This window comes from Pan paniscus, chromosome 4, assembly GCF_029289425.2.
Source record: "Pan paniscus chromosome 4, NHGRI_mPanPan1-v2.0_pri, whole genome shotgun sequence".
NCBI classification, from domain to species: Eukaryota; Metazoa; Chordata; class Mammalia; order Primates; family Hominidae; genus Pan; species Pan paniscus.
In genome coordinates, this window is record NC_073253.2 from 158,546,188 (window position 1) to 158,568,716 (window position 22,529).

A 22,529-nucleotide genomic window follows, 5' to 3' on the forward strand; every position below is an offset into this window, starting at 1 on the left:
ACATGCATAACAGTCAAACACATTACTCACAATAGCCAAGACAGGGAATCAACCTAAGTGTCCAATAACAAATGAATGGATACAGAAAATCTGGCATATGTACACAATGGAATACTGTTCAGCCTTAAAAAAAGAAAATTCTGTCATCTGTGACAACATGAATGAATCCAGGGGACATTAAGCTAAGTGAGATAAGCGAGGCACAGAAAACAAATATCACATGATCAACTTAGATGGAGAATCTTAAAAAGCTGAACTCATAGAAGCACAGAGTAGAATGATGCTTACCAGAGGCTGGCAGAGGGTGAAAGGGGGCAGGGGAAGGGGGTGTAACAAGTCAGTGAGGGAGCAAATGGAGAACTGTTGATCAAAGGGTACAAACTTTTAGATAGGGAGGAGAAATAGGTTGCGAGATCTGCTGCACAGCAGAGTAACTATAGTCAATAATAATGTATTATATATTTCAAAATTACTAAGAGAGTACATTTCAAATGTCTCACCATAAAAAAGATAGGTAAACAAGGTGATGAATATGTTGATTAGCTTGATTTAATCATGCCACATTACATACAGATATCATAACATCACACTGTACCTTATAAATATTTACAATAGATTTGTCAATCAATAATATTGACAAAATAAATGAGAAAAGATAACAAAATTAAAAGAGACTATTATAGATTAAAAGGGTTAAGAATATAAATGAAAAATGCAACGTGAACACCTTGTTTGGACACTGATTCAAACAAACTAACTTTAAAAAAGTCTTTTTGAAGTAATCAAGGAAATGGAATATGAACTGGGTATAAAATAATGTTAAGAAAGTATTGTTCATTTCATTAGTACGATAACAGCAGTGTGATTTTGTTTCTTAAAATGTCCTTATAAGTCAGGGATGCATAATAAACTAGTAACATAAGTTAGATGACATGATATTAAGGACTCTAAAATATAAAATATACCAGCAAAATTTAACACTACCACCAGCAATAGTAGCAATGGTAGTTGTAGTGGAGATGAAAAATAAAGTGAACAAAATATTTATAATGTGGAAACTGCAAAATATGTATATTAAGGTTCACTTTCTTTTTCTCTCTACTTCTGTAATGTTTGAAAATTTCCATAATAACAAATAATTTAAGCCTCAAATAATTTGGAAGCATGTCTCATGAGTTAGGTGGTGATTAAAATGTGTTACTCTATTTTGGTCAAAAACAATGTCAGTCTCTACTATAATAAGCAGTTTTCCTGTGTGTTATTGAAGGCAATTTCAGAAGAGAAGAACTGGGTTTGAATTATCATTCTGGGTGATCTTGTGTGCAGAGATCTGTGTCTCTGCATACCTTGTTTTCCTTATAAGTTAACTAAGGAAGTTAAATTATTGGATCACCAAAGTCTTTTCCAACACATTTCTAGAGCTGTTTCACTTAATGACAGATTATTAGATAAGGGAATAGCTTTTTATGGCCATAATAATCCTTTGAATATGTAAGTATTCATTTTCAAAACAATTTTTAAAAACAGCTTCATTACCTGTAATAATGACTATATTTAATATTTGACCACAGCAATTATACAAGGTCAGAAATACTCAAAACCAATTAATTCCATGAACAATAGCATATGAGAAAACTGCTTCAATATATTGTATTCCAGTCAGAGTGAACCTATAATCCCTGGAAATTCTTACCTGCTAATAGTTATCTAATTCTGATTATCTGCATGGCTCAGGTCACCAGATAACAGCTTAATTTACTACAGTGAATAGACTGCTTACCCTGTTACATCTCAAAGATTCTCCAAAACAGATAACTGGTACTGAATAAATTAAAAGAAACAATTTGGAGGTTTTCTACTCTTCAAACCAGTTATACTGATGATGTATAGTGTACTTAACCTTGTGAATCAGATATTTGACAGTAAATTAAACTAGCCATTATACCCCACTTTCCAAATACACAGAGGTGAAGTGAAGCTATCGGGATAATCCATTATTGGGTTTGGTTTTTTATATGGTTTGGCTGGGTGCCCATCCAAATCTCATCTTGAATTATAGTTCCCATAATTCTCACGTGTTGTGGGAGGGACCCAGTGGGAGGCAGTTGAATCATGGGGGTGGTTTCTTCCATATTGTTCTCATGGTAGTAAATAAATCTCACAAGATCTGATGGTTTTATAAGGGCAAACCCCTTTCACTTGGTTCTCATTCTCTCTCTTGCCTGCTGCCATGTAAGACGTGCCTTTTGCCTTCCGCCATGATTGTGAGGCCTCCCCAGCCATGTGGAACTGTGAGTCCATTAAACCTCTTTTTCCTTATAAATTACCAAGTCTCAGGTATGTCTTTAACAGCAAACAAACTAATGCAGTTTTTTTGCTTGTTTGTTTTGTTTTTCATTCCTTGCCACCCTTTTTTCCCACAATTCCATTCTATACTTCATCAGTTCCTAGGAACTTTTCCAATGTAGTCAAACAAATCACTCCTTAAGAGTAATGTTTCTATACCCTTTCTTTGATAATTTTACTTAATTCAATTGCTAAAATACCACTGGCATAATTTTATTCTTAAACTATTTTTATAATGCACAGCTATTGTTAATATCTGGTGTTGTCCCTTTTTACTTAAGCTGATTATAAAACTAGAAGTCACTGTTTTTTAACATGGGAGGAAATATAACTTGCACTCACTAAAGTAATTAAATATTTGTATTGGGACATGGCAGATGTAATTAACCTCAACTCTAAACAGATTTAAACCTAAAATATTTGTGTAATGACTAATTACCTTAAAAAATAAAATTGCAATTATCTGACTCCATTACTCAATATGAGTACTTTTCCCGCTTAATTGCAAATAATGAACTAACCTGTCAATAATTGTACATAATAAAAGATGTCAGATCTGGAAGAGAGTAGAATTTGATACTGAAGTTTTTAACTTTTTAGAAGTATCTCTGTTTTCTTGCTCCAACTTAGGAAGAACATAATCACATTCGGATTTAGAATTTTGAGAAAGTTTAGGCAATTGCCTTTTGTTTAAGCCTTTTCAAGGTAAAACTATTTATTGTGTTGAAGAAATTAGAGGTCTGATGAATTTGAAACAAAGCATTGCTTTTGAATTCCTTCATGAATTTCATATCAGACTATAAAATTCCTACTAGATAATCCTGCATTTAAATGTGTAAACTTTCCTTGAAATAAACTTCCCAATACAAGCTATCATTATCGCTTTCAAAAGACCTTTGGGACACAGCTTGAAATTTTTGTATACTTTAATTGCTCAACCAAAAAAATATATACTTCAACCTCCAGCAGGCCACCACATTGCCTATCTTCAAGCAACATCATGGCATTCGGCACCTAGAAATGATGTTCCTAGGGCTGTGCTGCATGGGGGTGTGCAGTGCCCCTCACTTCAAGCAAACGCATGCTCCATTTAATCAAAATGTTCTACCAAGAGGCAACACTCAACAGATATTTGTTAATTCACTAGTAGTGCCTATAGCAGTAGGTTATTTGAATATTAGTGGAATATTAGAAGACTTAGATGCCAGAATTTCTTAATAATAAAAAGTATGAAGTGAGTAGATATTTGACAATCTTTGAATTCATTTCTTAGGGAAAGATTACCAAACAAGATTTGTAATTCAAATCCACAGTGTGATAGTAGGCATTGATCGCACAAATACAATAAATACCAAAATTCTGTTTTGCTCTTGGAGACCTAATTAATAACCACTTCAATGCCTAGCACAAAAGAAAGCTTTCTGCAAGTGCCTTCCTCTTAACAAAATATCGTCATAGACATCTTAATCTTTTCTTTCTCCTTTTACAATAATTTGGTATTATTATCAATATTGTTTTTTTTATGATGATTATACATTGGATTTGGAGACAACCAATAGCTTGACCAGGTCAGCAAGTGGTAGCCCCAAAACTGATATGCATGCCTTCTAATTCCAAGACTTGAGCACGTTCTATCCCAAACCTCAAATTCCATTTGAGTCATTCTTTAATTCTATAACCTGATTTCTAGTCACTTGAAAGTAAGAGCACAATGAAAAGAGAACTAGGTTACTTAAAACAATTGTGATAATGAAAACTGCCAAAAATAAAGATATGCAAGTCTTTTTTCCCACCTACTGATTTGAAATTCTATAAAACAAAGGGCATGAAACAAGGAACCTACAGGTTGGCCTTTCTCATTAACAAACTTTTTCCCCTTCAGTAACTGGCAACAGTTTGTGGAGAAATAGAATAGTAGAACTGGAGGCATTCTTTAGAGTTAAAACTGATTCCAAAAACCTGAGTTCTCACCTCTGGGTCCCTCTTAAACTCCTCTACCCTTCACCTTCTCAGATCTCCTCCTGGGCCGAGATTCCCATGCCACAGCCTTCCCTAAGGAGGGGCTGTAGCACGTGAGAGCTCAGAGACACCGCGGGCAGAAAGAAGGCACAGGGCTGTGGCCAGATGTGCCAGCAGGTTGGTGTTTAGGAAAAGAGGAGGCTAAGGGAAAGCACTGTTTTCCCAGGGAGCAGGCGCCAGCCTGGCTTCCTAGATTCCTCTTCCCTAAGTCCCTCCTGGCAACCCTTCAGTTTAGCACCCTCTTTATTCTCAGATCCTCCCACTCTCTAGATTTCATCCCTTCCATCCCTGGGCCCAAACTCTTTTTCAAAAGAAGTGCCAGAAAGCCCAGCTCTGTCTGCCTCTCCCCTGTTCCTACAAACTCTTTCCCTCTATTTTCCTGAACCCCCAGCCTGAGAACCGCATCCTCTGCCCTGGACTCTCCACAGGCTGCACCTTATTCTCTCCTGGCCATTGCCTTCACCACTGACATGCATTCCTCATATACTTACCTCAGTTAAAAGGAAAGAGAGAGAGAGCCTTTTTAAAACATATTAGAATAATATTCTAATATTCTATATATATAATTTCTATATATATTTCTATATATATTTCTATATATTTATATATATGTTTCTATATATATTTCTATATATATTTCTATATGTATATAATATTCTATATATATAATTTATTTCTAATAAAAAATATTAGAAATAAACAAATATTATGCCACATCTATAATAATGGGATATGACCAAAAAATGAAAGCTATGCACATAACTGAAGTCAGGAAACATTGAACTAACCTGTCTTCTTTGGAAATGAGAAAACTTAAAATCTAGTGATGCTACAGGAATTGCTCAAAGTCACAAAAGGGATTAGTACCAGAGGCTGAGCTATCCTTAGCATTTTTGCAGTGTGTCTCTGAAAGCAGAGATGCATTCAGAATAGCTGTGTTTATTCAACACAAAAAGACATAGCATGCCTATTATAAAGAGGCCCAGTTTCCCACTCATTTGGACACACTTTAATGTCCTTTGTTTAAAGACTTCCTAGCTTCTTCTATTCCCCCATTTTCAATCACAGCTTCAAACTGTAGAAAAGCTATTTGTTAAAATTTGGGGAAAGACCCCAGGGACACAGGCAGGTGAACAACACATACTGGGGCCTGTCACGGGGTACAATGGGAGGGAGAGCATCAGGAAAAATAGCTAATGCATGCTGGGCTTAATACCTAGGTGATCGGTTGATAGGTGCAGAAAACCTCTGTGGCACACGTTTACCTATGTAACAAACTTGCACGTCATGTGTATGTACCCCAGAATTTAAAATAAAATTAAATTAAATTTTAAAAAAGGATTTGGGGAAAGAAATGTGGCTAGCAAAATATTACCTTCAGTAGGCCCTATTAGTGTCTTTTGAATTTATTGGTATAAACACACACAAAACACATACACAATAGCACACACACACAACACACACACACACGACTCAGAGAGTTACCTCATTGATAGATTTAAGTAAGAAAAGAAAACTGCATCTTTTTTCTTGTGGTGAGAAAGAACTGAAATGGGGACTAAATCATAATGGGGCTCTTCAAAAATGCTGAACAACAATATTTGAAATTTTTACGCAGACCTCCAAATGCTGCAATCATCCCATTGTAAAAACTTAGTCAATTTTTTTTTTCTAAGAAAGAAAGTAAAGATAATAAAGACCTGTTACCTAATTCTGAGCAGAGGCTGAGTCACTGTGTAAACACACTTCAACTACCGGCCTGCTTTCTCAAGGGTGAATCAATTGCTTTGAACAATGAATGTACTGAGTTCTTTCCAATTTTATCCTGCAGAATAGTACCACTCATCATTGTTCTGTGAAAGCATGAATATAAAGAGTCAATATCTTCTGGGTTTGTTGGCTATCTTCTGTTTTGGAATTTGAATTTGTCCAGCAGGCCTACAAAAATGAGCAACAAAGAGAAAAGGAGAGTTCACATGGTGCCATGAAGGCACAAACGACAAGAGACTCGGAGAAGTGGACTCCTTCTGTGGCCAAAACCACATAAAATCCCAAAGGCTGTGGAAAAAGAAAATTTACCAAATTCTTCACACACACAAAGAAGCAACGAACTGACCGGGCATGGTGGCTCATGCCTATAATCCCAGCACTTTGGGAGGCCGAGGCAGGGGGATCACCTGAGGTCAGGAGTTCGAGACCAGCCTGGCCAACATGGTGAAACCCCATCCCTACTAAAAATACAAAAATTCGCTGGGCATGGTGGCACGTGCCTATAATCTCAGCTACTCGGGAGGCTAAGCAGGAGGATCGCTTGAACCCGGGAGGCAAAGATTGAAGTGAGCCAAGACCGCGCCATTGCTCGCCAGCCTTGGTGACAGAGCAAGACCCCATCCATCAGGACATAGGCATGGGCAAGGACTTCATGTCTAAAACACCAAAAGTAATGGCAACAAAAGACAAAATTGACAAATGGGATCTAATTAAACTAAAGAGCTTCTGCACAGCAAAAGAAACTACCATCAGAATAAACAGGCAACCTACAGAATGGGAGAAAATTTTGGCAATCTACTCATCTGACAAAGGGCTAATATCCAGAATCTACAATGAACTCAAACAAATTTACAAGAAAAAAACAAACAACCCCATCAACAAGTGGGTGAAGGATATGAACAGACACTTCTCAAAAGAAGACATTTATGCACCCAAAAGACACATGAAAAAATGCTCATCATCACTGGCCATCAGAGAAATGCGAATCAAAACCACAATGAGGTAACATCTCACACCAGTTAGAATGGCAATCATTAAAAAGTCAGGAAACAACAGGTGCTGGAGAGGATGTGGAGAAACAGGAACACTTTTACACTGTTGGTGGGACTGTAAACTAGTTCAACCATTGTGGAAGTCAGGGTGGTGATTCCTCAGGGATCTAGAACTAGAAATACCATTTGACCCAGCCATCCCATTACTGGGTATATACCCAAAGGATTATAAATCATGCTGCTATAAAGACACATGCACACATATGTTTATTGCAGCACTATTCACAATAGCAAAGACTTGGAACCAACCCAAATGTCCATCAATGATAGACTGGATTAAGAAAATGTGGCACATATACACCATGGAATACTATGCAGCCATTAAAAATGATGAGTTCATGTCCTTTGTAGGGACATGGATGAAGCTGGAAACCATCATTCCAGTTTGCAATAGTAAACTATCTCAAGGAGAAAAAACCAAACACCGCATGTTCTCACTCATAGGTGGGAATTGAACAATGAGAACACATGGACACAGGAAGGGGAACATCACACACTGGGGCCTGTTGTGTGGTGGGGGGAGTGGGAAGCGATAGCATTAGGAGATATACCTAATGTTAAATGATGAGTTACTGGGTGCAGCACACCAACATGGCACATGTATACATATGTAACTGACCTGCACGTTGTGCACATGTACCCTAAAACTTAAAGTATAATTTAAAAAATGCAATGAACTAATTTCACAGCCTTTCTTTTTCAACAAAACTCTGCTTTCAGGAAAAAACTAGAGCACTACTGTTCCACTGTCCCCTCAATCACTTAGTAACCAGCCTTAGGCAACTCATTTAAGCTTTATCAACTGCATCTTCCCCCCATGCACCTGTAAAATAAGATTGTGCTACTGTTACCTACTGTTCATATGAGAATTAGATGAGATAATACATCTAAAGCATTTAGCAATATGCCTGGCATGAAGTAAGATCTCAAAAAATGACATCTATTATTTTGAGTATATGACAATGACATGTTGCTGAAAGATAGCTTGAAAATTAAATCAGCTTACATGTGGTGAGACATAAAGGGAAAGGTAAAAAGGGTGTTTTTTTTTAACAACAACAACAAAAAAAACAGGGAACAACATTCCCCTTTCTTTAGGATTTTGCTGAAGAATGATTCCAGGTTTAGAAATAGTCCGTCGCTAAGGCCAAAGGGTGTTTTCTTAACTATTCTCATAAAACTCAATCATTCCTCATACTCATGAACCCTTTATTGACCTAAGTAGACTATGGTTACCTTTGGCAAATAAATATTCTGGAGGCCCAATTAAATTTGAATTTCAGGTAAACAATGATTTTTAGTACAAGTACAGTATTCCATTAAATAGCTGAAACATATCTTTACTAAAAAATTATTAGTTATATGTCTGAAATGCAAATAAAATTGGGAATCTTGTATTTTATCTGAGAATCCCAATGAACACCTGGACTCCAAAAACCAGGAAAATCTAGATGGTGCACCCACAGCAACCCTCAAAGACCACAAGCGTGAGCCTGGGGGCTGATGAGAATACTTTTTTAAATTAGAATATCACATATACGTTCACTGGCTTGAGTGAGTTTTTTTCCTTGCAATCAAAAGGCTTGACTGCCAAAACACGTGTCTGTTTCAGCTTTTCTGTCTTAAAAGATGGAGGCGTAATACTCACCAGGCTCTTGTAAGGAGACAATAGAAACTAAATGTGAAAGTACTTTATAAACTAGGTTTTGAGGACTTCCGGGTAAAAATACTAGGTTGAACACATGCTCCCTCCAGAAACCTTGCTAAAATAACAGGATACAAATTGTTTAAGGCATGAACCCAAAAGGAAAGAGAACAAAACCCAAAAGGACAGAGAGGATACACCAGCAACAGCAACCCTCCCAAGGAGCAAGGCAGGTGAGTGAAGCTGTCTTGGACCATTTAGATCAGACCAGCTAAATACCATTGAGTGACCATCAAACAACAGGTGAAGAGGAGCAAGCCCCCAGCTAAGTTCTATTCAAACCTTTAACCAAGAAGATGATGAGATAATAAAATAGTACTTGTCTTAACCCATTAATTTTGGGTGAATTATTACACAACACTGGAACACACAATAGAAGGCAGAATGGAATAGATGTCATTAAGACACAGGGCTATATAGGACACAGGTGGAGACCCATTGTTAACTAAACAAATTAGAGAAGAGTTCACAAAGATAGTGGTATCTCAGCTGGTCTTAAAGGATAAATAGGCTGGGCGTGGTGGCTCACGCCTATAATCCCAACACTTTCGGAGGCCGAGGCGGGAGGATCACTTGAGGTCAGGAGTTTGGGACCAGCCTGATCAATATAATGAAACCCCATCTCTACTAAAAAATACAAAAATTAGCTGGGTGTGGTGGCGGGCACCTGTAGTCCCAGCTACTCAGGAGGCTAAGACAGGAGAATTGCTTGAACCCAGGACGCAAAGGTTGCAGTGAGCCGAGATCGCACCACTGCACTCCAGCCTGGACAATAAGAGCAAAACTCCGTCTCAAAAAAAAAAAAAAGAAGAAGAAGAAAAGAAAAGTGAAAGTTTCGCCAGGTGCAGTGGCTCACGCCTGTAATTCCAGTACTTTGGGAGGCCGAATTGGGCAGATCACCCTAGGTCAGGAGTTCAAGACAAGCTTGGCCAACATGGCGAAATCCCGTCTCTACTGAAAATACAGAAATTAGCTAGATGCAGTGGCATGTGCCTGTAGTCCCAGCTACTTGGGAGGCTGAGGCTGGAGAATCACTTGAACCCGGGAGGTGGAGGTTGCAGTGAGCTGAGATCACACCACTGCACTCCAGCCTGGGCGACAAGAGTGAGACTCCATCTAAAAACAGAAAGAAAGAAAAGAAAAGAAAGGAAGGAAGGAGGGAAGGAAGGGAGGGAGGGAGGGAGGAAGGATGGACAGAAAGGAGGGAGGGAGGGAGGAGAGGGAGAAGGAAGGAAGGAAGGAAGGAAGGAAGTTTCTTTCCCCCAGTCCCTCCTTATTAGTATTTAAAATCCCAGGGAAAGCCTCTGACTGGCTAACTTGTCCATGTCCCCTCCCTTAGACCAATCATTGTTACCAGCTGATAGGGTAATATTATTGGCCAGTGCCCAAAAACTGAGTTAATATAATCTACAGTCCCAACAGAATCACTAGTTATGAAGGAATGACAGTTCCTAGTAACGATAAAGGAACAGTGCTGTAAATCAGAATCAGGATGAAAATATTATAGGGCCGATTAAAAATAAAACCAAACAGGCCAGGCGCAGTGACTCATGCCTGTAATCTCAACACTTTGGGAAGCCAGGGCAGGAAGACTGCTCGAGGCCAGAAGTTCACGACCAGCCTGCTCAAGATAGCAAGACCCCTCTCTACAAAAAATTAAAAATTAGCCGGGCATGGTGGTGCACACCTGTAGTCCTAGCTACTTGGGTGGCTGAGGTGGGAGGATCACTTGATCCCAGAAGTTCAAGGTTGTAGTGAGCTATGATTGTGCCACAGCTCTCTAGCCTGGGCAACAGAGCTAGAATCTGTCTAAAAAAAAAAAAAAAAAGATGTCCAGCACATGGATATAATGACTGACTTTGTTTGCAGATTTACAATGTGAACAATGGACCCTCACACTTTTAAGGGCTGCATAACTATTCATTCCTCATGCCCTCCTTTCCCCATTCTACCACAGTCGAGGCCAATTGACTCTAAACTTAAGAAATCATAATCCTGAAGGAGTTAAACAACTTTCCTATCATGTAAAGGTCAATGAATAGATCTTGCACCAGAATTCACCAATTCTGCATTCCTGACATGTGCAGCAAAGGCAAAACATTCAAGCACGGATACATACGTCTTGAGAATGCAAAATAAAAATATAGGCAACAAAAATAATGTGGAAAGTGGATAAATTTTCCACTCCTGCACAGCAGATTTTATTTCCAAACATCTCATTCCCTCCCAAAAAACTGCAGTGCAGATTTTGCAAACACGATGGGTTACATAAGTAGGATTATGTACTCTTCATGCAAACTCTGAAGCCAGCTGTCCATCCAGTTCTATTTCCCACATAGGAAAAAGCATTACAACCCAGTTTCAACACAATGCTGGATAGATATTGATAAATTCTGACTCTCTCGTTTCAAGTTAGAAAAAGGAAAATATATTTTAAAAACGTATTCACCTAGACTCTTTTAATAAAGTCAGTGGCATTTAGACTATAGGATTATGGTTTTATAATTATATATTCAGTATGAATATCAGGAATCCATACAATATATTTAAGTGTTATACGTTTGTTTCCTAAAAAATTCATATGTTCAAGTCTTAACCCCCTGTACTGCAGGATGTGACCTTATTGGGAGAAAGGGCCCTTACAGAGGTAATCAAGTTAAGATAAGGTCATTAGGGTAGGCTCTAATCTAGTATGACTGATGTTCTTATAAAAAGTGGAAATTTTGAGACAGCGAGACACAGAGAGCGAATACTACATGAAAATTCAGGCAGAGAGCAATGTGATGATTCTACAAGTCAAGGAACAGCAAACATTGCCAACAAACCACCAGAAGCCAGGCGAGAGTCTCCCTCTCAAGTCTCAGAGGGAATCAACTCTGCCAAAAATGTGATCGTGGATTTCCAACCTCCGGAACTGTGAGACAATACATGTCTGTTGCATAAGCCACTCAGTGTACAGTACTTTGCTATGGCAGCCCAAGGAAACTAATGCATTAAGCAAGAAACATCATGTAAGAAATGAAAGATGGAATACATTCCCTCTGAAAACAACTTTAATCTTTTATTCCTACATTTACTCTAACGAAGAGTTTAGTCTATTCTCTCCAGACCAAATAATCAGAAATTAAAGGTACTGTCTTCACAACACAGGCCCAAAATTCCACTATGTTTTATAAGTAAAGTTAGATTCCTTCCTGGTCCCTAAATTATGCAGATAACAGTCTCAACCCTCAGTTTTGGCTAGTCATTGGGAAGTAAGCCTGATTTCAAGTAGAGGAGTTTAGACCACCTTTCACCAAAAAAGACTACACTTCCATTTCACTCTGTTTGCTGGTCCATAGAGAAGAGACCAGAAAAAGGCTAGGTTTTCCCCTGCTAACCTGTGACTGCCTGCTAACCAAATCAGCCCGAGATTTATTATCTGCCCTAATCCTCCTGCTCAGTTCTATGAGGGTTCATGTTCCTTCTTATGCAAGTGCTGGGGGGTAGGGAAGGGAAGATAATGTTGGAAATGCAAGAGTAGCAATCTTTACTATCTGTAATAGTATATATGTCAGGTAGGCTTGGGATCCAGTACCTGCCTAGGAGACTAAGGTTTTTCAACTTTTCTGTTTCAGATGCATTAGCCTCCCACCTAGCCAAGAAAATAAATCAGAACTTTAGTGAAGAGTTATAAATCTGATATCCCTGATGCTATGACTCCAATCAGCTTTTTCCATAGGTCAGTGTACAGTTTTGGCAGAATTATATGGTCCGTAGCTACTTATTCATTGGCCAATCTGATCATGAAATTCAATTGTTTCTCCAATAGGTAGCAAGAAAGAAGGATGCAGTGAAGGCAGTTACCAATTGGCCCTCAGCCTGGAAGTCTGGACTTTGTTGCCATTCCAACCTCCTTGGGAGTCACTAACAGGCACAGAAATAAAATTGGGTTCAGGGTTATTGCATCATTCAAAAAACAAGGGTTCTAGGAGAAGCCTATGGTCCTGTTCTTGTCTCTGTTATCTTTTTGTTACAAAATGTAGCTGTTTGTCAATTGCAGAAGCTCACTGAAGAATGCAAAGAGCATGGTACATGTGCCAACCTATGCATTCAAAATGGCAAATGCCAAATTGTATTGTATAGGTAGATGGTATGGAGAGCATTTGGAAAAGGCATTGAGGTGCATGTGTTCTCAGCAGAAATAAAAGTTCAAAGCTTCTAGGAATCTTTTAAATTTCAGCCCCTCTACTCTCCCAAATCTGCCCAATCCATCTGGCTGACATTCCTTTCACTTCAGGTTTCACTATTGCCTCTTTGCATGCCCCATTCCTTTGAGATTTGACTCTTCACGCATTGCCTTTTTTCTTTTTTTTTCTTTTTGGTTTGGTTTGGTTTGTTCTTGGGTCCAATACCTTCATTTTACATATAGAAGCTGAGACCAAAAAGAAACTTTGGGTAGTCTGCTCCAGGTCAAACATCCATGTCAGGAATTCTGATTCCCATGACAACGACCTGTCAACAACATTATACTTTTGAGCCACTGGAATTTTATTTAACTAATTGTGCTGCATTTAACTGTGTTTGTTATTTAAGGTATTCACAGTTATATTAGTTTAGACGTCAGTTTGAACTCCATAATTGTAGACACACTTTAATACTTCATATATGTTAAAACAAATGAACACTTGAGCTAACAGCAAAACAGTGTCCAGTGGAAATTATATGAACTTTAAGGAGTCAAGTGTCCTCCTTACTTTAAGGAATAAAGTTTCATTTACAACTACAAATATATTGCATCAAGTGATATTACATTTAAACATCACAGGAGAGTCAGGCACTGTGGCATGTACCTATAGTCCCAGCTACTTGGGAGGGTGAGGCAGGGGTATCAGTTGAGCCCAGGAGTTCAAGCACAGCTTGGGCAACAAAGGGAGACCCTGTCTCAAAGAAAAATGGCAGTCATCCAACATTTTTAATTTTTTATTTTCCTTTATATTCCTGAGAATCACATTAAAGTAATACATTCTGAAATAATTTGCTTTATAGTCCTGAGAGTCACATAGAAGTAAAACATTCTTACCTACTGATTTTGAAATCACGTCCACTAAATTTCTCTATTCATACTACCTCCCTACTCCTACCTCGGCTCTACTCCTGTAGCTGAGAATCTTCTCTCTTCCTACAGCACAGCACCAGGTCACCAGCCAGGTCAGTCAAAGCCTTGATTTATTGTTTTTGAGGAGTGGGGGTAGGGGGACTTAAAACAACAGGAATTTATTCTCTCACAATTCTGGAGGCTAGAAGTCCAAGGTCAGTAGGGACCATAAGCTCTAGGAAAGAAACATTTCCATGATTTGTTCAGCTTTTAAATCCCCAAGTTTTCCTTGCGGCATCTTAATTCCAATTCTGCCTTTATCTTCACATGGTGTATTAGTCCCTTCTCATGCTGCTAATAAAGACATACCCAAGACTGGGCAATTTATAAAGGAAGGCAGTTTAATTGACTCACCGTTCAGCATGGCTGGGGGAGGCCTCAGGGGACTTAAGGAGACTTACAATCATGGTGAAAGGGGAAGCAAACATGTCCTTCTTCACATAGTGGCAGCAAGGAGAAGTGCCCAGCCAAAAAGGGGAAAAGCTGCTTATGAAACCATCAGATCTTGTGAGAACTCACTCACTATCACGGGCACAGCATGAGGGTAACCGCCCCCATGATTCAATTACCTTGCACTGGGTCTCTCCCACAACATGCGGAGATTATGGGAACTACAATTCAGGATGGGGTTTGAGTGGGGACACAGCCAAACCTTATCTTTCCGCCCTTGACCCCTCCCAAATCTCATGTCCTCACATTTCAAAACACAATCATGCCTTTCCAACAATCCCCCAAAGTCTTAACTCATTCCAGCATTAACTCAAAAGTCCAAGTCCAAAGTCTCATCTGAGACAAGGCAAGTCTCTTCTGCCTATGAGCCTGCAAAATCGAAAGCAGTTACTTACTTCCTACACACAATGGGGGTACAGGCATTGGCTAAATGCTCCCATTCCAAATGGGAGAAATTGGCCAAAACAAAGGGGTTACAGGCCCCATGCAAGTCCAAAATACAATAGGGCAGTCATTAAACCTTAAAGTTCTAAAATGATCTTCTTTGACTCCATGTCTCACATCCAGGTCATGTTCGCTGATGCCAGAAGTGGGCTTCTACAGCCTTGGCCACATGGCCTTCTTCCTCCTTATGTGTCTGTGTCCTCTACCTCATCCTCTTCTTTTTTCTAATTATTACATAATGAGTGTAAATAATTCTGCTACTCATGTGATATTTTGGTACATATATAAAATGTATAATAATCACATCAAGATATTTAGGATATCCTTCAACTCCAACATTTATCATTTATTTGTGTTGGGAACATTTCAAATCTTTTCTTGCTATTTTGAAATTCAAAAAATTATTGTTAAAACTATAGTCATCCTACTGAGCTATTAAATACAAGAATGTATTCCTTCTATCTAACTGTATATTTATACCCATTAACCAACCTCTCTGTATCTTTCTACCAAGCTTTGCAGTCTCTGGTAATTACCACTCTATTCTCTACTCCATGAGAGTCACTTTTATAGCTTCCACACATGAGTAAGAACATGCAATATTTGTCTTCCTGTGCCTGGCTTATTTCACTTAGCATAATGACCTCTAGTTCCATCCATGTGGCTGCAAATGAGATGATTTTATTACTTTTGATGGCCAAATAGTATTATATTTTGTATATATACCACATTTTCTTTATCTGTTAAATTGCTGATGGAACTGTTGATTCCATATCTTGGCTACTGTGAATAGTGCTGCAATAAATATAGGAATAGATATACCCCTTTAATATATTGGCTGCTTCTCCTTTGGATAAATACTCAATAGTGGGATTGCTAGATCCTGTAGTGGTTCTATTTTTAGTTTTTTAAGAAATCACCATACTGTTTCCATAATGACTGTACTAATTTACATTCCCACCAACAGTGTGTAAGCATTTCCTTTTCTTCACATCTTAGCCAGCATTTGGTAAGTTTTGTCTTTTTGGTAATAGCCAATCTGACTGGGGTAAGATGGTTTCTCCATGTGGTTTTGATTTGCATTTCTCTGATAATTAGTGATGTTGAGCAATTTTTTTATATACCTGTTGGTCATTTATATGTCTTCTTTGGAGAAATGTCATTTAGACTTTTTGCCCACTTTTTAATGGGATTATCTGTATTTTTGCTGTTTAGTTGTTTGAGTTCCTCATACATTCTGGATATGATTCTTTTGTTGATAAATATTTTGCAAGTATTTTGTCTCATTCTGTAAGTTGTCTCTTTACTCTGTTGATTGATTCCTTTGCTATGTAGAAGCTTTTTAATTTAATATAGTCCCGTTTGTCTATTTTTTGTTTTGCTGTCTGTGCTTTTGAGTTCTTGCCTCAAAATCCTTACCTAGACCAACGTTCTGGAGTATTTTCCTGTTTTCTTCTAGTAATTTTATAAATTTAGGTTTTATGTTCAATTCTTTCATACATTTTGAGGATTTTTTTAATATCATGAGATATAGAAGTCGTTTCTTTTTTTTATAGATACTCTATGTATACTGTACATATTTTTACATATATACTATATATATACTTTATATACACTTTTTAATATATACAATATAAAAGTATTTTATACTTTTAAATTCAGGGGTACATGTGCAGGTTTGTTACTTAAGTAAGCATGTTTCATGGGAGTTTGTTGTATAGATTATTTCATCACCTAGGTATTAAACCTAGTACCTATTAGTTATTTTTTCCTGATCGTCTCCCTCCACATATCCTCCAAACTCTAATAGGAAGTCTAGTTTCATTCTTCTGCAAATGGATATCCAGTTTTCCTGGCACTACTTATTGAAGAGAGCGTCCTTTTCCTGTAGTATGCCCTTGGTGCCTTTGCTGAAACTCATTTGGCTGTAAATATGTGGATTTATTTCTGGGTTCTCTGTTTTTGTTCCATTGGTCTATGTGTCTGTTTTTATATCAATACCATGCTGTTTTGGTTATGATACCTTTGTAGTATATTTTGAAGTCAGATAGGATGATGCCTTCAGCTTTGTTCTTTTTACTCAGTATTTTTTGGTGCTTTTTTTAAAACATATTCACATTTTATTGCAGTTTTCTTTTAAAATTCAAAAATAAGAACATTATTTTTTCAAAGCCAAGTAACAGAAGAGTATATAAAAAAGTCAATTTTGTGCATTTATTTTTACATTTCTTTCTATGCTCATATAAAACATACATGGCTTATGTAATTATACACATATGCTCCTGATCTCATCTGTATTAAATTTTTTTAAATTATACTTTAAGTTCTGGGACACATGTGCAAAACATGCAGGTTTGCTACATAGGTATACACGTGCCATGGTGGTTTACTGCACCCATCAACTTGTCATTTACATTAGATATTTCTCCAAAAGCAATTCCTCCCTAGCCCCCCATCCCCCAACACTCCCCAGTGTGTGATGTTCCCCTCCCTGTGTTCACATGTTCTCATTGTTCAGCTCCCACTTATGAGTGAGAACATGCAATGTTTGATTTTCTGTTCCTGTGTTAGTTTGCTGAAAATGATGGTTTCCAGCTTCATCCATGTCCCTGCAAAGGACATGAACTCATCCTTTTGTATGGCTGCATAGTATTCCATGGTGCATATGTGCCACATTTTCTTTAGCCACTCTATCGTTGGTGGACATTTGGGTTGGTTCCAAGACTTTGCTATTGTGAACAGTGCTGCAATAAACATACATGTGCATGTGTCTTTATAGCAGAATGATTTATAACCCTTTGGGTAAATACCCAGTAATGGGATTGCTGGGTCAAATAGTGCTTCTAGTTCTAGATCCTCGAGGAATCGCCACAATGTCTTTCACAATGGTTGAACTAATTTACACTCCGACCCACAGTGTAAAAGCATTCCTATTTCTCCACATCCTCTCCAGCATCTGTTGTTTCCTAACTTTTTAATGATCGCCATTCTAACTGGCGTGAGATGGTATCTCATTCCTTTGACAAACCTGACAAAAACAAGCAATGGGGAAAAGATTCCCTATTTAATAAATGGTGTTGGGAAAACTGGCTAGCCATATGCAGAAAACTGAAACTGGACCCCTTCCTTACACCTTATACAAAAATTAACTCAAGATGGATTAAAGACTTAACATAAGACCTAAAACCATAAAAACCCTAGAAGAAAACCTAGGCAATACCATTCAGGACACAGGCATGGGTAAAGACGTCATGACTAAAACACCAAAAGCAATGCCAACAAAAGGAAGCCAAAATTGACAAATGGGATCTAATTAAACTAAAGAAACCAAGGCAATACTATTCAGGACACAGGCATGGGTAAAGACTTCATGACTAAAACACCAAAAGCAATGCCAACAAAAGCCAAAATTGACAAATGGGATCTAATTAAACTAAAGGACTTCTGCACAGCAAAGGAAACTATCATCAGAGTGAACAGACACCCTACAGAATGGGAGAAAATTTTTGCAATCTATTTATCTGACAAAGGGCTAATATCCAGAATCTACAAAGAACTTAAACAAATTTACAAGAAAAAAAACAATAACCCCATCAAAAAGTGGGCAAAAAATATGAACAGACAAAAGAAGACATTAAGGCCAATAAACATATGAAAAAGGCCTCATCATCACTGGTCATTAGAGAAATGTAAATTACTCAGTATTGTTTTGGCTATTCGTTTTTTTTTTCATGATTTCATATAAATTGAAGGATTTTTTTTTCTATTTTTGTATTTTAAAAACAGCATTGGTACTTTGATCAGAATTGCATTGAATCTATAGATGGTGTTGGGTAGTGTGGTCATCTTAACTATATTAATTCTGATCCAAAAGCATGGGAGATTTTTCCATTTGTGTCCTCCTCAATTTCTTTCACCAGTGTTTTATACAGTTTTTCTTGTAGAGTTATTTCACCTTCTTAGTTAAATTTATTCCTAGGTTTATTTTGTTTTCTTTTGTTTTATTTGTTTGTTTGTTTTGGTAGCAATTGTCAATGGGATTGCTTTCTTGGTTTCTTTTTCAGCTAATTCATTGTCAGTGTGCAGACATGCTACCGATCATTTCTATATACCAATAACATTGAAGGTGAAAGCCAAATCAAGAACACAATCCCATTTACAATAGCCACAGACACACATGAAAAAAGTACCTAGAAAATACATCTAATCAAAGAAATGAAAGATCTCTACAAGGAGAACTACAAAGCACTGCTAAAATAAATCAGATATGACCCAATCAAATCGAAAAATATTCCAGGCTCATGGATTAGAAGAATTGATATTGTAAAAATGGCCATCCTGCCCAAAGCAATCTATAGATTCAGTGCTATTCCTATCAAACTGCCAACATCATTTTTAACAGAATTAGAAAAAAGTCTTCTAGAAAAAAATTAAATATTTCACAATTGTGAAATTATAATTTAATGTAAGGTAAATTCAGATGGAACCCACCATCTCCCAACCCACTTCCCTACAACACTCCATGCCAAGAAGAGATCTTCCTAAGATATTTTCCTTTTCCCAAGGAGAGGTTGGGGTGGACCCCCCGCGTGAAGGATTTTAAAGAGGAAGTTTCAGGAAAGAGATGACATAGGGGAGATCAAGGCAGAGAATGAGAGAGCTGCCATGAGGGACTAGAAATAGGGACACCTTTGTTTGGTGTGGGGGAACAGGTTAGGAAAAAAAAAAAAGAAAAAAGTCTTCTAAAATTCATATGGAACCAAAAATGGGCCTGAATAGCCAAAGCAATCCTAAACAAAACACACACACACACAAACACACACACACACACACATACACATACACAAAGCTGGAGGCATCACATTACCCAATTTTAAAACTATACTACAAGACTACAGTAACAAAAACAGCATGATACTTGTACAAAAACAGACACATAGACCAACAGAACAGAACAGAGAACCCAGAAATAAAGCTGCACACCTGCAGCCATCTAATCTTTGACAAAGTTGACAAAAATAAGGAATTGAGAAAGGACTTCCTATTTAATAAAAGGAAAAACTGAATATCTATATGCAGAAGAATGAAGCTAAACCCCTACCTTTCACTGGATACAAAAATTAACTCAAGACGGATTAGATTAAAGATTTAAATGTAAGACCTCAAACTATAAATATTCCAGAATAAAATCTAGGAAATGCCATTCTAGACATTGGCCTCAGCAAATAATTTATTACTAAGTCCTGAAAAGCAATTGCAGCAAAAAGAAAAATTGCCAAGTGGGACCTAATTAAACAATACAGTTTTTGAAAATAAAATACTTAGGAATATACTTATGCAAGCAGGTGAAAGACTTCTGCAAGAAGAACTGCAAAACACTGCTGAAATAGCTCATAGGCAACACAAACAAATGGAAACACATCCCATGCTCATGGGTAGCTAGAATCAATATTGTCAAAACGGCCAGACTACCAAGAGTGATCCACAAATTTAATGCAATTCCCATCAAAATACCATCATCATTTTTCTCAGAACTAGAAAAAAAATCCTAAAATTCATATGAAACCAAAAAAGACCCTGCATAGCCAAAGCAAGACTAAGCAAAAAGAACAAATCTGGAGGCATCACATTACCTGACTTCAAACTATAGTATAAGGCTACAGTCACTAAAACAGCATGGTATTGGTATAAAAATAGGCATATATACCAATGGAACAGAATAGAGAACCCAGAAATAAAGCCAAAAACTTACAGCCAACTGATCTTCAACAAAGCAAACAAAAACATAAAATGGGAAAAGAACACCCTATTCAACAAATGGTCCTGGGATAATTGGCAAGCCACATGTAGAAGAATGAAACTGGATCTTCATCTCTTACCTTATATAAAAATCAACTCAGGATGGATCAAAGACTTACATCTAAGACCTGAAACCATAAAAAATCTAGAAGATAACATCAGAAAAACCCTTTTAGACATTGGCTTAGGCAAAGACTTCATGACCAAGAACCCAAAAGCAAATGCAACCAAGACAAAGATAAATAGATGGGACTTAATTATACTAAAAAGCTTCTGCACTACAAAAGAAATAATCAGCAGAGTTAACAGACAACCCACAAAGTGGGAAAAAATTTTGCAAACTATGCATCCAACAAAGAACTAATATCCAGAATCTATGAGGAACTCAAATAAATCAGCGAGAAAAAAACAAATAATCCTATTAAAAAGTGAGCTAAGGACATGAATACACAATTCTCAAAAGATATATAAATGGCCAACTAACATATGAAAAATGCTCAACATCACTAATTATCAGGGAAATGCAAATCAAAACCACAATGTGATACCACCTTACTCCTGCAAGAATAGCCATAATTTAACAATAAAAAATAATAGATGTTGGTGTGGGTGTGGTGAAAAGGGAATACTTTTACACTGTTGGTGGGAATGCAAACTAGTGCAACTACTATGGAAAACATTATGGAGATTCACACACACACACACACACACACACACACACACACACACACACCATGGAATACTACTTAGCCATAAAAAGAAACAAAATAATGGCATTTGCAGCAACCTGGATGGAGTTGCAGACCATTATTCTAAGTTAAGTAACCCAGGAATGGAAAACCAAACATCGTATTTCTCACTTTTAAGTGGGAGCTAAGCTATGAAGACACAAAGGCATAAGAATGATACAATGGACTTTGGGAACTAGGGGGAAGGGGTGGGAGGAGGGTGGAGGATAAAAGATTACACAGTGGGTGCAGTGTACACTGCTCAGCTGATGAGTGCACCCAAATCTCAGAAATCACCACTAAGGAACTTATCCATGTAACCAAACATCACCTGTTCCCCAAAAACCTATTGAAATAAAAAAATAAAGGGTTTTGTACAGCAAAAGAAACTATCAACAGAGTAAACAGACAACCTACAGAATGAAAGAAAATACTTGCAAACTATGCATCTCACAAAGGTCTAATATCCAGAACCTTTAAGGAACTTAAACAACTGAACGAACAAAAAACAAATAACCCCATTAAAAATGGGCAAAATATATGAACAGATGCCTGTCAAAAGAAGACATACAAGCAGCCAATTACATATGAAAAAATACTCAACATTACTAATAATCAGAGAAATACAAATTAAAACCACAATGCCATACCATCTCACACCAGTCAGAATGACTATTATTAAAAAGACAAAAAATAACAGATCCTGACAAGACTACAGAGAAAAGGGAACACTGAAATGTTGTTGGTGGGAATATAAGTTAGTTCAGCACTGTGGAAAGCAGTTTGGAAATCTCTCAAAGAACTAAAAACAGAGCTACCACTCAACCCAGCAATCCCATTACTAGGTATACAGGCAAAGGAAAAATAAATCATTCTACCAAAAAGAACATGCACACGTATGTACAGCGCAGCAGCATTTGCAATAGAAAACACATGAAATCAGCCTAGGTGCCCATAAATAGTGGATTCAATAAAGAAAATGTGGTACATATACACTATGGAATAGCGTGCAGCCGTAATAAAGAATAAAATTATGACTTTTGCAGCAACACTGATGGAGCTGAAGGACATAATTCTAA